Below are 13,363 nucleotides of genomic sequence, written 5' to 3' on the forward strand. Positions count from 1 at the left end.
TTGTGACAAGTAACTTGTCATGAATGAAAAAAGAAGAGGTTTAACCTACCATAGTACCATAAATAGCTCAGTGTAAGGTATAACCTACCATAGTACCATAAATAGCTCAGTGTAAGATATAACCTACCATAGTACCATAAATAGCTCAGTGTAAGATATAACCTTAGTACCATACATAGCCCAGTGTAAGAGTTTTAGGACAAATTCATAATAGCATGAAGGCCTGTAATTAGCAAGGCTGTCTAATGGGAGTTATTTTTGTGTTGTATCATTGTATTATTAGACAGGCTGTCTAATGGGAGTTATTTTTGTGTCACGTCACTAGATTGTAAGCCAGGCTGTCTAATTGGAGTTATGTTTGTGTCACGTCACTGTATTATTAGACAGGCTGTCTAATGGGAATTATTTTTGTGTCACGTCACTGTATTGTAAGCCAAGCTGTCTAATGGGAGTTATTTTGTTGTCACGTCACTGTATTGTAAGCCAGGCTTTCTAATGGGAGTTATTTTTGTGTCATTAGTCACTGTATTATTAGACAGGCTGTCTAATGGGAGTAATTTTGTGTCAAGTCACTGTATTATTAGACAGACTGTCTAATGGGAGTTATTTTTGTGTTGTGTCACTGTAATGTTAATAGTCAACCTTTTTAATCTGAATCTCAACTTTATAAGTCTTTTAATTATACTTTTGTTCTCCACAAAAGGGGAACTTTGCGTCCCCCTCTTTGGCTACCGGTGTGGTTTGTTATTATTTTAGAAATATTAGTTTGACCTCTATATGCTCAATGTTCTATTTTAGACTAGGAGGCGTAATGGTTTATCAATCTGGAGAAAAACCACAAACTTTGTAGTTGCCGGGCTCATACTACTTTAGAATCATAGGGAGAACGGTCTTCTATTTTAGACTAGGAGGCCATATTGGTTGATCAATCTGGAGAAAAACCACAAACTTTGTAGTTGCAGGCCTGACATACTACTTTAGAATCATAGGGAGAACGGTCTCAGAGCTCCAGATAAGCTGCGTATTTGCGTGATCACGCAATACAAATAATAAAAACCCAATGCAATTGCCCATTGCAGGGTTCAATAACCCAATTAATTCAAAGGAAAACCCAATAAGGCTTAAATTAAAATATTGTGTGTTTGCCCTTTACCGACTGACCCTGTCAATTCGTTCCGCCTGAAAATCTTTTATTTGTATTTACCAGCAAGATTTTATTTTATTTTATATTTTCGTTCCTACCAAAAATCTTATATTTGTATTTCCCGCTCAAAACTTTTTTTACCGGAATCCTCGGGTTTTATCTTTACGTATAAGGTCCAGTCCGTTTGGTATCACCTGAGCGTTTGACATGAACACTTCCATTTGAAGTTTCAAAGCATTTGTTTGAAATCGATGTTGAACGCTTTCTGAAATCATGATATGAAGTACGTTACTCTGTACCTTGGGTTCATTTACAAAAAAGTTTGTTTGATACAAAAGTATTAACGTGTGTACAAACTAATTTGTAAACGGACGTTGTATTCTATGTAGGGATGGCCTTTTGTGATCCGCATATCAGAATGATTATGTTAACGATGCCGCTAAATTATTTATATCTGACATGAACCAAAAGTGACAAAACCCTGTAAAGTGGAGAATATCTGGCAGTAAAATCGCCAAGTTTTCCATACAGATCATTTATAAATGTGATGCAAAATACGTGACAATTGAGTTTTAAGTCTTATAGCATTTTTATTGGGAAAAAAGGCACACACGAAATTTGTAACATTCTAGGGACTTTTTCTACTAGTAATATATGTCTGCCCGGACATTATCTTACCAGTACAAAGTTATCTCTTATATATTTTTTTTCAAAACTAATAGTCCCAGCGGAAAACTTATTTGCAAAAACAAAACGGACAAAAAAATGACATTATGCAGATTTTGCAATATAAAATAAAATATTATACCTACCTGCCTAGCTACCCATGACAAAAAATATATCGAGCCAAATTATTTTTTTTGGGAAAAAAATAAAATATTTTACCTACCTTTGACCTACCCTGTTTCAAAACATAGGGTCGGAAAAGGGCAAACAAACAATATTTTAATTTAGGCCTAATATGCCAAAACCATGAGTTCTCAACTCTTTTATTGGCTACTATTTGCGTTATTTACCCTTATCTGTTTACAGTCGTCGCGTAAACTATTTTTATAATATTTATAATTGGAAATTTCCTTTCGTTCTAAAAATAGATCCCTGCATCAAGTAGCTGAAATGGGTCCCTGTTAGAGTTTTCCGTTGCTCAAAGGGTACACGTGTTTTTGAAAACATTTCGATCTTCTCGGCATTTATCCAATTAGCGTGTGTCATGTAGTCATATTTTTTTCGCATTGCTCAGGATTTATCATAACATAGATTGAATTAAAACGAAAGTGAATGTCCGGTAAAAATATTGTATAGAAGCATGTTTTCTGCTTCTTTTGAAAAGCTGAGGAAAAGTTATGATGATAACAAGACTCAGCCAGTGTTTTTAGGAAGTGTCCATCGAACACACGGGCGTGTGTGCGTACCTTAACGAGAACATTGCTAATAAAAACAGGCAGGGTTTCCTCAAAAACGAAATCAGACCGAAAAAGTGAAAGGCCTAATCAATTATGACATGATAAAGCATCAGAAACCAAAAGTTCTAATAAAAGACAACTAAACCCAGATTTATGAAAATTGGAATAAAACAAAACCGTTCAAGTATAATTAGAGTTTATATACTATTTTTTTTTCATTTTACTGTTAATTAATGAATACACACAAATGCAGAATTTATTAAATAAAGGTATAAGACGAGTGCCTGTGAATACACCTATCCGTTTTTTTAGTTTATATGAGAAAATACAAAATTGGCAGAAGGTTTGAAACGGAACACAAATTAAACCTACAATTGCTCCTCAGTCAATAAACCAAATAAAACAGCTATCAAATAACCCTAACCCTAAAACAGCTAAACAAAAAAAGAAACATATTTAAGATGGAAAAAATCTGGGGTTGCTATTGCCTAAATATTCAATATTGTGTTGATGAGAAACCCAATACATTACAAATGCATTAAGGAGCTTCGTGGTGAAAAACCCAATTTGATATTAACATGAGGGGTGAATTGGAATTGATCATGCAATTAAAAAACTTTTTCACCCAATTATATTTGAAAATGGTGGGTTAAAAACCCAATTTGTGAATTCTTATCTGGAGCTCTGCCAGTCTTCTATTTTAGACTAGGAGGCCATATTGGTTGATCAATCTAGAGAATCAAAGAGCAGATTGCTCTGAGGGATCCGATTGCCATTGTTTCATTGACACATGTATGCATGTAGCTGGATAATATTATTTTCAAAACTAATTCAAATGACAAACAGACATGTAAAATATTTACAAAATAGCCAAACCCGGATAAAAGTGTATGAACAATGTAATTAGGTCTATTGTGTTTTATTTTTGTACTATCAATACCAAGTTTACTTTCCACAGCAGTCACTGACTGACTCAGAGTGAGAGATGTCAGAGAAGGTATTTTATTTCACTCATTGGTTACATTATATTTTATTAAGTGTCTGTTAGCGATGCGCCGACGTATAGTCATCAATGTGCTGATCGATCGTCGTATGATGTAGATGTAGATTTCAATTCGTATCTTATCACCTTTTTCCTACGTTAATTCTAGGAGGAACCCCATTCCTAACTCTTTAAATATTTAATTTCCTTTGGGTCAGTCATCATGGCTCCTTTCCGTACACATTTATCTGTTTAAATTGCATTCGTTTTTAATATAATTCGATGTTTATTGACAGAACCAGCTAATACTCGACGTCTTGTTTATATTCAGAATTCATGAAGTTACTGCCGGAAGGGAGACAACACGAAACGATAATATGGAAGACTCCATTTCGCCTGAAGGGGTGTTCTACGATGTGGAATATATTTATTTTAATCTAAATGATGCATATGATTTAAAATTATGCAACAACAATAACCCTCAATAGCAGACATACATAGAAAAGACCCCATGAATTATAAATTAATTAATTGAGTGGGGAATCCAGAACAACCATTCAATCTAAAACCCCTTAAAGCCAAGAAAACTATACGCATGCGCATAATTTCAAAATCAAACCCTGGGGCAAGATATATTAAATGCTTATTAAACGACCTAAGATGGTTCTCAATTTCTTTATGGAAGTACAATCTCAAATATCAGTTTCATAACGATAACATATAAGAAAAACTCCACTTCAGTTCTTATATGACAGAAATAGATTTAAAGGTATTCAGAGAACTATCGCATTTTATCAAAACTGGGAATTCCCTCTGACGTGTTTCTAAATTTATAACTTCACTAAATATAAATACTGCTTAATTCTGATTTTCCGTGTTGTTAAAAACACGCATCGAAGTCAAGGGAATTATCAAACATGAAGATTATGAAAAGAACATTATAGGAAAGTTGATTAAGTTCAATCCCTTTGTTTATTTTTACCTTTTAAAGCAAGACAATCATAAGAATCTGAGATGTTCCTTAATGTTTAGAATAAAACGATTGACGTAAGGGAAATTGCTCTGAGCCACCGGTATAAGTCTACAGATTGCTTGAAAGCAATTGTATCCCAAAAACCACAAACTTTGTAGTTGCAGGGCTCACACTACTTTAGAATCATAGAGCATGTAGAGACTTCTATTTTTAAAACTGAAATTGAAAATAAAAGAAGCGGTGAGACTTGAAAAGAAAAGTGCATGAAGTGTTTGATCGCTCGTGGCACTACAATGTTCCATTATTTATAGTTAGACAATTATATTTTTCCTCTGGTAATAAAGTACCAACTAAAAATCTAGCACTAAATTTTCTTTTTATATTAAACAGGAAATTAAATTCAATTTAAAAACTATTCTGTTTATAATGTTAATGAAATTCATTGTTTCTGATTAAAAAGATATATATCATGTATATATAAACATGATAAATATAAGTCATGAAAGTTGAGCAACTTTAATAAAAAAATTGAAAGAAAGCATTTACATGAAATATATACATCAAGCACAGAGATCTATCCAAAATTCTATTAATATATAATCGACCTGTTGCTTATGATAACTGACCAAAACACAAAAGCTTAACATTGACCAATGAACAATGAAATTGAGGTCAAAGTTAGATTATACCTGCCAGACAGACATGTACACCTTAGAATCAATCCATACACTAAATATAGTTGACCTTCTGCTTGTAGTATTTGAAAAACAGATCAAAAACACAAAAACTTATCATTTACCAATGAACCATGAAAATGAGGACAAGTTCGGAATATACCTGCCCTGCCCAACAGACATGTACACCTTACAGTGGTCTCGCTAGCCCAAAAAAGAAGGGCGCAGCGCCCTGGGTGCCCTCAGCCGCGCCCTGGGTGCCTTCATCTGCGCCCTTCTGCCCTGACGTCTTTTTCCAAAATTCTCTTGTGCCGTTTTGGTAAAATTGCCTTTTGTTTCATCGATTTCTGATCTCCAAGTTAATTACATATATGACACCTGTGTGATTGCCCCCAGGTTAATCATGTCATTACAATCAATTACAATGATAAAGACTTCAAAGGTGTTAATATCTAGGTAATTTAATTAGGACAATGTATCTTTTTGTCATACATTTGATGAATGTGCCAGTGTTTAGCTTGGGTCCGCATTTTCGATTTCCAAGTCACAATGGAAGAGTGTATAAATGAAGACTTTCATGACTTTAGAATTGAATTTAAGTCATCAAAATAAAACTATGCCTTCACAGAAATGCTTTCCATCTCAACTTGTTAGCGACAAGCACAGTTTTTAATTAACGCAAACGTGTTGGAAATTAATTTTGGAGTTACTTCCCCTGTTTTAGCTTATTACAAATTTGTGCTCTAAAAATATTATCTAGTTTCAAAAAAAGGAATAAAGAACCAATTGAATATATAATAACATAATAATGTTACCTTAAGGATATTAACTGTCTTTAAACATATTAAAAAAATATATTGCAATTTCTGTTTGATAATTATACTTTTAGCAATCCATGTTCTAAACATTAATAAATTAGTAATACACAAAATCTTGGACATATCTATAATACTAAAATTACGAGGTCCAATTTGTCAGCCGTCATCACGTAAAAACGACGAATCACAGAATTCAACTTTATATATAACTAATATAGTACAAAGGTGTAGATTAAAAATTACACTACTCCAGGCCCTTTTGTTTTCCACGTAATTAATATTGCCAATAATTAAGAAGTTCCGGGTCGAGTCCGCTACCGATACCAATAGTATATTCACCTGTTATCTATTACCTTATCTGTACGTTCTGCATCTGACAGGCGCACCACCAAACGTTGTATTAAGGATTAATATGCTATATACACGGGTCATAACCACAGGGTTGACACTACTAAATTGTCAAATTGTTACCTATTGTAGTATTTTAATCAGTAAGACTTTCTAAGATAACAATACGAATACTAAAAATCTGGACTAAAAATAAGGCGTATAGGTACAGTTTTCAATTTGTAAGTGGGCATGACGTAAAACAGCGAAGCAAAGAATTCAACTTTATCTATAACTTATATAGGACAATGCTGTTGATTAAAAAATACTCCATTCCAGGACCTTTTGTTTTCCAAATAATTAATATTATTGTTTCAGTTCGACGGGTTCAAACAGAAAGACTTGAAAGCAGAGAAAAACTGTGTATCTTATAATGGGCATGACTTTATCAGATGACAATACTAATACTAAAATAAGGCTTGCGCATAGTTATATACTTTAATTCAGTCACGGACCCGTGATATCACGGGTGTGTTCTAGTTTGGTATAAAAAGCTGAAATTCTTATATAGATAAAAAAAAAAATTCTTTGACAATGGGTAGAGTGAAATTAAACTATAAAAACACAATATGTTGATGAAGATATACTATATAATTCATAACTACACAAACAATGAAATAAAGACTAGTTAAAATGCATCTTTATTTAAAACAAGAGTGCACACACTGAAATGTCTCGCCTTCTTTACTAATCATTGATATTATGTTGATAGTCCTAAGTATAAAGCTTTATTACAACTGTCACATAAACTTAACATTAACCAAGTAGCTAAACAAAGACCAATGAACCATGAAAATGAGGTCAAGGTCAGATGAACCATGCCAGGCAGACATGTACAGCTAACAAAGCTTCCATACAACAAATATAGTTGACCTATTACTTATTATAGTTTAAGAAAAATAGACCAAAACACAAAAACTTAACACTGTGCAATGAACCGTGCAATTGAGGTCATGGTCAAATAAATCTGCGGGACTGACATATAGATCATAATATATTTCCATACACCAAATATAGCTGACCTTTGGCATATAAAATTACATAAAAAGACCAAAACTTAAAAACTTAACTTTGACCACTGAACCATGAAAATGAGGTCAAGGTCAGATGACATCTGCCCGCTAGACATGTACACCTTACAATCATTCCATACAACAAATATAGTAGACCTATTGCATAAAGTATGAGAAAAACAGACCAAAACACAAAAACTTAACTATAACCACTGAACCATGAAAATGAGGTCAAGGTCAGATGACACCTGCCAGTTGGACATGTACACCTTCCAGTCCTTCCATACACCGAATATACTAGCCCTATTGCTTATAGTATCTGAGATATGGACTTGACCACCAAAACTTAACCTTGTTCACTGATCCATGAAATGAGGTCGAGGTCAAGTGAAAACTGTCTGACGGGCATGAGGACCTTGCAAGGTACGCACATACCAAATATAGTTATCCTATTACTTATAATAAGAGAGAATTCAACATTACAAAAATTCTGAACTTTTTTTTCAAGTGGTCACTGAACCATGAAAATGAGGTCAAGGACATTGGACATGTGACTGATGGAAACTTCGTAACATGAAGCATCTATATACAAAGTATGAAGCATCCAGGTCTTCCACCTTCTAAAATATAAAGCTTTTAAGAAGTGAGCTAACACCGCCGCCGTAGCCGCCGTAGCCGCCGCCGCCGCCGCCGGATCACTATCCCTATGTCGAGCTTTCTGCAACAAAAGTTGCAGGCTCGACAAAAAACCAACATATACAGTAAAAAAAAAAAAGAGATTCCTTAACTCGTGATACACACAGAAACGTAGACAAAAAAATTAGCAGTGCCTTTTCTTATATAAAAAGTGCCCTGCCCTCCACTGGCACCCTGCCCCTTTTGATTTCTAGCTAGAGCACTGCCTTACAATAATTCCATACACTAAATATAGTTGACCTAATGCTTATAGTATTTGGAAAACAGACCAAAACACAAAAACTTAAACATTGACTGATGAACCATGAAAATGAGGTCAAGGACAACGGACATATGACAGACGGCAGGGGCGGATTCAGCCATTTCTAAAAGGGTGTTCCAACCCAGGTTAAAGATGGGTCCATCCATATGTTCTTATCTTGAAACATTGAACTCTAATAAACAATTATAAGCTAACCTGGGAAAAATCATTAAAGGCATGATTTTACATCGCAAAACTTGAGAATATTTGTGGGGCTGTAAGAAAAATTTTCTTTATATACAAGTGATTTTTTTTTTAAATTAAGGGGAGATTATTTAAAGATTATAATTAACTTAAATGTGTATATTTTGTTTTACTTCTTCAAGTAAATAACAAGAATGTGTCCAAAGTACACGGATGCCCCACTTGCACTATCCTTTTCCATGTTCCATGGACCATGAAATTGGGTAATTATCTAATTTGGCATTACAATTAGAAAGATCATATCATAAGTTTCAAGTTGATTGCAATTGGACTTCAGCTTCATCAAAAACTACCTTGACCAAAAACTTTAACCTGAAACTCCCACTTTCGTTTTCTATGTTCAGTGGACAGTGATCTGGAAGGTTTTTTTCACTATGGGCCCAGGGCCCCTCAAAAATAAATTCAATGGGCCATTTTAAAAAATAATGGGCCATGTTGTCAAATGAGTGGGCCATTTGAATTGACCTCTGTAAAAAAAATAAAAAGTATCATTATTTTTTGCCAAAGAGGTGTTGTAACTTATCTTTATGATTTTAAATAATATCATGGATATTGTTCCTGTGATTCTGTAATTTCAATGAATATACAATAACTTCTTGCAAAACGGACAATATTAAAGATAACCTTTATTTACAATGTTTAAACTGGTACTGTTGCCTTGACTTGTTCATGTTTATGTTGGGGGTTTTTTAACAATAAATTTGGGTCATCGTCGATATCATACTTATTTCAGACGTTCCGTATTAGAAGACATTTCAGGCACTTCCTCTGCACTTCTTGTATTATTATTATTACTTTATCACGACGACAAGAATAACAGTAGAGAGTACCATTAATTGATAGAACAAAACAATAATTCGCTAAAGTCATGTTTACAAAATGTCAAAACGAGCCAAAGACCAAAAAAAGGCAAGGACAGTTAAGCGCCTTTTATGGAGACAAAAACTATATTCATAAAAAGGCTTCGGGGGTTTTCAATCGAAATAATAGCAAGCTAAACTAAATTAAAAGATTATCATTAGAGTTAAATCTCGTCTGTAATAGCCAAATTTCACAAATTTAAAGTTCTTTATAAAAAATTATATCATGAATGATGGTTAATTACGTTTTTTGGGATATCAGTTAAACCGCATGGTTCTATTATTACCATAGGAAAACACCCGAGACGTTAAACTTCATGGTTCTATTACCATAGGAAAACAACCGAGACGTCCCAAAAATGTATATAGGTGCTCCTATGATTGGAGGAACATTATACAGTTGTGTACACACACATGGCGGCATGCAAACGATCGGAAATCCATTTGACGATATCTAAACGTTTCGAAACGATGTGAAAAATATCGTGCGCCACGTGGGCGCTTACATTTGTCACTCTATGCGCCATTTCTGGTCAATATGCGCTATAGGCGCAGGGCGCACGACCTTCCCGATCACTGGTGGACCGTGAAATTGGGGTCAAAAGTCTGATTTGGCTTAAAAATTAGAAAGATCATCTCATAAGCAACAAGTGTACTAAGTTTCAAGTTGATTGGACTTCAGCTTCATCAAAAACTACCTTGACCAAAAACTTTAACCTGGACGGACGAACGGAGCCACAGACCAGAAAACATAATGCCCCTCCGTGGGTGGGGCATAAAAATAACTTGTACAAGTAGTACATCTGACCATCATGACAATATTTATTATCAATATTTTGTCCATTTAATTCACAAAAGAAAACCTGTTTAAGTTTCTAGAATGTCACTATTTTATTTTAAACAATAAAAAAAAAACATTTCTTTATTTTGTAACAAGAATGTGTCCAAAGTACACGGATGCCCCACTTGCACTATCCTTTTCCATGTTCCATGGACTGTGAAATTGGGTAATAATCTAATTTGGCATTAAAATTAGAAAGATTGTACTATAGCCTATAGGGAACATATGTACTAAGTTTCAAGTTGATTGGACTTCAATATCATCAAAAACGACCTTGACCAAAAACTTTAAAGGGCCACTAGCTACGAGATATATAAAAAATCTAAAGTTTGATATTTTTTTTGTTCAATCAATAATGAAAGTGAAATAGTAAAATAAAAATTCGCTTTTTGCAGCAAAAAGGTTCAATTTTGTCAAATTACGCTAAGGCCAAATAAAAAAGTATGTGTGGTTCCAGTTACAATACATCTGAAAAAAAGTTAGGGTAGGTAGGTAGGGATTTTTTTTTATTTTATGGTTTTTTTTTACATTGAGTCTATGGGAGCAACATTCTGACTTTAACAGTGCTTAATGAAAAATGACATTAAAATTTTTAGGGTAGGCTATTTTTAAGCCGAAAAAGTAGGGACGGTAGGGTTACTGGAACCACACATATATTTTTATTTGGCCTAAGAAACATGGATAATTAGAAATTCACTTGCAAGTGAATGAGTCGACCCCTTTAAATTCGTATTCATGTGAACTTCAATTTAACCACAGCTAGAGACTGACAACGCATGCATTGTACGTGTACTGGTTATTTAAAGAAAAAGAATGTCAACAATGAAAGTGAAACTACGGTAAATAATTTGATTGCTAATTCGATGCACATAAAATCATTCTTATATATATGGTTAAAAACAATGAAAAACTTCTATTTTTAATCTATAAAATAAAACCAAACAGACCTATAAAAATCCAATTGCACGTGTTGGTTTAATCTAGTCATATCTTTATTTATGTTTACATCTCTTATTTGGTCATCTGCGGTCAATTCGATAGGTAATAAGATGGCCTCTGGACTAAAATACACATGAAACGAACCTATTTATTATCTGACTACCCCATGCTCTGTAAACTGTTAATTTTAGACTTTTGATAGTTTGGATAAATGTTTTACATTGTTATAAATCAAATATGAGAATTTGAGTCAAATAGGTGACCATGAATTTGACAGCTAGTGCCCCTTTAACCTGAAACTCCCACTTTCATTTTCTATGTTTAGTAACCGTGAAATTGGGGTCAAAAGTCTTATTTGGCTTTAAAATTAGAAAGATCATATCATAAGCAACAAGTGTACTAAGTTTCAAGTTGATTGGACTTCAGCTTCATCAAAAACTTCCTTGACCAAAAACTGTAACCTGAATGGACGCAGATGAATGAACGGACGACAAATGAACGAACGAACGCACTAACGGAGCCACAGACAAGAAAACATAACAGTGGCGGATCCAGGGGGTTCCAGGGGTTGGAACCCCCCTTTTTTTTGGCCGATCAATGCATTTGAATGGGAGCATACAGTTGAAACCCCCCTTTACTCTGTGTTGGGGAACCCCCCCCTCCCCTCCCTTTTTAAAATGGCTGGATCGGCCACTGCATAATGCCCCTCTACTATCATAGGTGAGGTGGGACATAAATAAGTGGATTAAGTATCTGAAAAAGTACATATTAAAGAACAATAACTCTTTGTTTATAGTCTGGCAACTGCAAACAACATTAAACAATTACTAAATGTATGCAATAACTGTGTTTTGTCTGCCTTATGTGCATCAAAGGATGAAGAGGATTAAGTAAGTAATAAGTGTGTTTAAGAATTTAAATTTAACTTGCGTCAGTTAAAAAAAAATCTATGAATATATGCAGATCTTCATTGATAAAGGGAGGTAACTCAATGTATTTATTTTTTTGGTGTGTTAGGATGGATTCTTTGTATTTGGTTCCAATCAAATAAAGTAGTATTGCATTGCATGCTAGTTTAACTTATCTATCCATTGAATAGTCATGATAATCTTACAATTAAAAACCCTAAAAATTTAAGTACTTACCTCAACAGCAAGATTAAATATAAATTTCCTGTATCTTAAGGTAAATAGTTAGGGTCATATTGAATAACAATAACTCTTTGTTTGGGTCTGGCATCTGCAAACAATTACTAAATGTAGGCAATAAGTGTGTTTAAGAATTCAAATTTTACTTACTTTGAACAGATAAGAAATATCTATGAATATGTGAAAGCAAATACAGCATATAATTACATTGCATGCTAGTTTCACTAGTCTTATAATTAAAAAAGTAAAAGCTTAAAGTACATGTACTAACCTTTACAGCGAGAATAAATGTAAATTTCTGGTATCTAAATATGTGGTCTTCTAAACTTGATTCTCTGTAAAACAAATAAAGTTGTTTATAGTCTGGCAACTGCAAATAAAGTATAAATACATTTATTCCATATTGCTAAAACTTTAGTAGGTTTTTCTATATGAATTGGATTTTGAATAAATAAGCATATTCACCTGCGAAAAAGAATATTCACCGCGCAAAACGTCGCGTGATTTTACGTGTATAATTTTGGTAAAAAAACGTTTGATGTACAATTGATTTTGGTAAATATTTTCCTTTACATACATTTCTACCGGAATATGGAATAAAACAATTACTGTCTTTTGTTTCGGTAAATATGTAAAAGTCAATAAAACCACACATTTACCTCACCAAAAGACAGTAATTGTATATTATCAATTAGAATTCTGGTTTGTTTTCAAAATTACTTGTATAATTATGTGCTTTTGGAACTACCTGCAATAACATGTGTTATTATACCCTACGTATATTGCAAACAATTCTATTGGGTGAAACGTAATCACGTGACATGGAATAATTCAGTTAATTTTCATTCAATTGAAGGAAGGACGAATAACCCTAAAGAATTATTCACCGGTGAATAACCTTTTGAGTTTGTTTATTTGTACTTGAGTTACCTCCCATAAAAATGATGTCACAAACGTAAATAAACAAAATGGCAGCGTTC

Source organism: Mytilus galloprovincialis, chromosome 12 (assembly GCF_965363235.1).
Source record: "Mytilus galloprovincialis chromosome 12, xbMytGall1.hap1.1, whole genome shotgun sequence".
NCBI classification, from domain to species: domain Eukaryota; kingdom Metazoa; phylum Mollusca; class Bivalvia; order Mytilida; family Mytilidae; genus Mytilus; species Mytilus galloprovincialis.